Here is a 5233-nt window from a genome sequence, read left to right on the forward strand (position 1 = left end):
CAGGTTCAGTTCCCAGCACCCACATGGCAGCTAACAACAGTCCGTAACTCCAGTTCCAGGGGATCCAACTCCCTCTTCTGACCTCTGTGGGCGTTGCACAATACAGGTGAACTTGCATGCATGCAGGTAATACAGTCATACACATAAAATAATAAAATATTTTACAAAAACAAAAAAAACTTGAACTAACAAGTAATACAGAAGCTTACATGGAACTAGAATAGACACAAATTGATCAGAAATGTTGGCTCCTAAAGTTTGCCGTACATTATAATCACTAGAAAGCTTAAAACTTCTGCTGCCCAGGTCACAGTGTCTGGTCAAGGAAACCAGGCATCTTATTCTTAAAAGTCATACGTGAAAACAGAGATAGGTTCACTGTGAGGCCTATCTGAAGCCCACTTGGACTCTTTTTATTGTTGTTGTTACGTGTGTGTGTGTGTGTGTGTGTGTGCGTGCGCATGCACATGCGTGCCCGTGTGCATGCATCTGGTTATGTGCATACTATAGCATGTGTGTGGAAGTCAGAGGACAACTTGTAGGAGGCAGTTCTTCCCTTCCACCATGAGCTTCACGTTCAGTGAAAAGATAAGTAAAACATATGGCTTGTGTGCTGCCAGTGTATAACCTGTTTTTAAATTTTTCTTCATAAGGCTAGAAGAGTGTACTAAGCATGTGTCAGCATACATTAAAGTTGGCATTAGTCATTTTATTAGTTCTACTAGCTATATGGATTTCCCAAAAGCAAGCTTTTAAAGGATTTGTGTGTGTGTGTGTGTGTCTGTGTGTCTGTGTATTAGTACCTTAGGAGGCCAGAAGAGGGCACTGGATCTCCTGGAGCTGGAGTTATAGGCAGTTGTGAAGTTGTGAGCCACCTGACGTGGGTGCTGAGAACTGAACTCAGGTCCTCTAGAAAAGCAACAAATTTCCTTAACCACTGAACCATCTCACCAGCCCCCCCATATAAGCAAATTTTTAATACTTGATATATTATAATTTGAAGACTTCCAAGTTTTTAGCTCTTATTCATTATGTCACTCATTCTTGGGGGCTATGCTTACTGAGAGGGGGTATGCTCTCATCTCTGTTTTAATGGTGAAAGTTGTGGAATATACTCCAGAGTACATGTGGGTAACAGAATCTTGCTATCAACCAAGATCAGATTTTTGTATATGTAATGCTAAGCCTCTGAAGTATGCCTGGAAGATGCAGGACATAGCCAGTGTTGTCCAGATGTGGCTTTAGTAGGCCAGGATTTGGATTTTACCAATGATAAGGCAAGCAAAGGCTGTCAGGAACACAAAAAGTATTCTTGAGTTTCTAGAGAGTACCAAAAAAATCACTAAATGATTTTCCAACTTTGATGAGTTAAGATTTTTTGTTATTCTTTGTTATTGCAAACTAAATCAAGAGTAATTCATATTCACACATCTGTCTGTCTGAAAGAAATCATTAAAAAACATCATATATGTTTAGTGGTAATAATGTAGTTTATTAGGATATTATGATCTAAATATCTGGTTTTGAGAAGTGATCTCTTAAGTTTTTGTTTGTGAGATTCTTTTTAGACCATGATGCTGGAGATGGATCCCTGAATCCAGACGAGGTGCTTTCTGAAGAACTAAAATGGGCATCTAGAACTGAAAATACAAACTTAAATGGATCAGAAAGAGGAGACAGTTCTTCAAGCAGCTTAAAAATCCAACCAAAGTCTCAGAATCTTTGGAAAGATGCCCCAAACTCACTTCCAGTTTGTAGCTCATTAGCACCTTCCAGTGGGCAGTTGTTAAGCAATGAAGATAAAACAGAGGAAAATCCATGTGTACAACCTCATGGTCAACCATCACCCCAAATTCAGCTTGTGAACACTGTGGGACAGCCTCATGGTGTCAAGCCTGTCAAATTGTGTCGAAAAGAACTGCGTCAGATTTCTGCCTTGGAACTATCATTACGACGTTCCAGTCTTGGAGTTGGGGTTAGATCAATGACTGCTGATTCCATTGAAGTCGCTAGGAAATCTGTTAAGGTTCAGATGGCCCCGCCCCTCACCAACAGGGCCTCACAGACCTCGAAAGCCCCTGAGAAAAGGGAACCGAATTAATAAGCACCCTGGTCTTTGAAGTCAAGAGAAGCAGACTTTTCTCCATTGTTTGGCCAACACGACTCTGTGTGTCTCCTAGAGTATATTTTGGGGGTTCCACTGTACCGCAAACATGTTTTCCAATACTTGGTAATATTTAAATATTTCTACTTATAAATATGCTTAAATTCTTTTCTGGACCTGTTTGGTTTTTTTTCAAGCACATTTGAAAAAGAAAAAACTTAAGACATTCTTCAAATGTATATTATTATATAAAAGTATCTTATAGAAATGTATTGTGGCTCTTAGGTATACCAAAGTCCATGTATAATTGCTACATTGCTATTCTTAAAGGGTCCAAGTAAATACTGCATGTTCAGACTGGGTTACCTGCTATGTGTGCTTTGGTGTAGATGAAAGGTTTTGCCAAAATGAAGTCCATGGGCTGAGATATCCTGCCAGGCTTATGGACTAAGGATGAGTTCCAGTTCTTACAGCTCACAGAAGTTGAGTGGTCAGTCTTAACTTTTTAATTATTGTCTCTTTTGTTAACATAATAGAATGCAAGTTTTTACCTTTACCCTGTCCTGTGCATTCAATATTACCTCTCATATGCTGCTAAAACTGAGTAGTGTATGCAGTTCTGTGGTACAGAGAAACTATTTTAGAATAACACTAAAGCATTCAACATTCCAGGGAAAAGAATGCTGGATATGACCAATCTGTCATATGGAGCATGTCAGTAAAGCGTGAAGTCCACCCAAAATATTTTTAGTTAACAGTCTGATAGGCTTAAATCTGAAACTTTTCTCTACAACCTGCTTCATCAGATTTTAACCAGTTTAACCAGTCAGGTTAAACTATACTATAGATGAAATTCTTGTTCAAAGTCTTATATAATGGTCAGAATTAACTGAGCAGAAAAATTCTACTGTATTTTTCTATGACAGGTAACATACATTTATAATGACCTGAGATACTATTTTGTTACTTTTTCAAACTTTTACTTTTAAGGCAAAGTTGAGTTTTTTGGACTAGTTGAGTGGAAACAGCATCCAACTACCATGACGTACTGATGTTTACGCAGTTCTCACTGAATTCGCTTGCCACCTACTTCCTCGATGACTTCTCTTTTTAATCGGACACTGCTTCAGCTGTCTTTTGTGCTTTTCTTTGTTGACTTGCTCATCTCACCCAGGACCCAGCTGTCATTGTATGTTCAAAGACTTGGACTTTTTTCCTTTGTCTAGTTTCTAGTGCCTAGGGACTAGATTTTCTTGTCCTATTGCTAAAAACTGATTTCTTCAGGAAAGAGAAACAAAACTTCTAAATATGTGAATTAAGTTTATCTTGAGCATGGCACTAAAATTCATTTAATTTAATTTATGGGGTCCGTAGGCTTTTGTGGACTTGCTGGACCAGTTTATAACACCAGACTAACCTAATTTTCAAACAATTAATTTGCAACCAACTTAGGAATTCTGTTTTAACCAGAGACTAAAGTTATATTCTCTTTTTCAGATAGTCTTCCTTTTTGCCTTTGGTGTGTGTCTGCATGTATATACATATCTGTGTGTGTGTGCGTGTGTGTGTGCATGTGTGTGTGTGTGTGTGTGTGTGTGTGTGTGTGTATTATCTGTCTGTCGGTATCATTTATTAGTCTCATGGCAAAAAGCAGTTTGCCTTCAATAAAGAATAGCAAATTTTTTGTTTACTAGGAAATATTTATTTATTAATGAAGGTCCTAATTTTAAATTCCATGTGAGATTAAGTAATCCATACAAGAATGTTCTCCAATGCTGGAATCCTTCTTGTCCAAGAAATTAAAATAATTGTTTTACTTTTGAAAATAATTTTTTTTCACTAACAAAGCAGCAAAATTTGTAGAAAAGTGCAGTGATTTCATCTGATAATGCAAATGTGAATTGATTGCTAAGTACCAAAGGTATGATTTTTCCCTTTTTTATTAAATATGTATCTTTTATATGCTTTGATAGATTTCATTCGCATACTCACATATATAATGTCTCAAATAATATATTCTAGAAGTAAACTTCCAGTCATTCTAGTTAAGTCAGAGAGGGAGAGAGAGAGCTGTAAGTTTGGGGCCAGCCTGGTGTGTTCATGGTTTTACAGTGAGACCCTGTCTAAACACGAAACAAAACAAAACAAAACAAAGAAAAAAAAAACATGAAACATTTGATTGAAGGCAAAATTGACATGATTCATCTCACCAAACAATATAATCTCAATTGTTTTGCTTAATTTTTCTTCTCTGTAAAAATATCCATGTGGATAAAACATTTCCTTTTGTGATTACAAACCAGCCGCTCTTGGTCTGCCTTGAGAAGCTGAATTAATGTTTTCTGTTTGTGAATTGCAGTGATATTTCACTGTCCTCACTGTAGGTCTGAGAAGTTAACAGAATTTGATTGATTTACAGTTTTGATAATTTGTCAGTATTAAACTTGCCAAAGTTTTGTTATTTTTTAGCATGATTGTGGAAGAATGGGAACAGAGTACAATACTTTTATGCCAAAGGGTCAATCCCTTCTTGAAATTGGCATCATCTCAGGGCTGAGCAGCATCTGAATTACTCATGACAGGCCTAGGCCTAAAGTCATCTCTCTCACTAGACATTTTCTTTTTTAAAAAAATTATTTTTATTTTTTGTGTATGAGTACATTGCCTGCATGTAAGTGAGTGCACCTGTGTCATGCAATGCCGTGGAGGTTAGAAGAGGGTTTTGGATTCCCTTGGAGCTGGAGTTAAGGATGGTTCATAGCCGCCATGTGGGTGCTGGGAATGGAACCCAGGTTCTTCTGCAAGAGCAGTCAGTGCTGTTAACTCCAGCCCTCAGTGGACATTTTCTGATGGCTCTGGTGTCACTGGTCACAAGGACCCCAGTTACAGTCATATTAGTAGGATACATTAAATAATGACATTTCCTAAGCCATCAAAATACCTTCTTTAAAAATTAAAAAAGCTATTTATTATTCCTCCTTTGCTCTTAAAAATGAAATATTTCAAATGCAACTTGAATGCTTAGTCACTTTGAGACAAAAATGGATATTTTAAATTATTATAAGGAAAAGAGTTGTTGCTTTATCAGATAAACACGTAGAAGCATTTTCAAAGCCAGACCATCATGTC

At 37.2% G+C, this 5233-nt stretch overlaps 1 protein-coding gene across 1 annotated transcript in view; it reads left to right on the plus strand.

The window, feature by feature from the left end:
- Kif27 (kinesin family member 27) overlaps positions 1–2014 on the plus strand; it is a 123711-nt gene extending 121697 nt beyond the window's left edge. Inside the window, exon 17 of the mRNA XM_017800475.2 lies at positions 1569–2014. The gene's annotated coding sequence lies outside the window, so the exon portion shown is untranslated. The remainder of the gene's footprint in view (positions 1–1568) is intronic.
- The last annotated feature ends 3219 nt before the right edge of the window (positions 2015–5233 follow it).

This window comes from Nannospalax galili, unplaced genomic scaffold (genome assembly GCF_000622305.1).
Source record: "Nannospalax galili isolate Female #2095 unplaced genomic scaffold, S.galili_v1.0 scaffold1640, whole genome shotgun sequence".
In the NCBI taxonomy this organism is placed as follows: Eukaryota; Metazoa; Chordata; class Mammalia; order Rodentia; family Spalacidae; genus Nannospalax; species Nannospalax galili.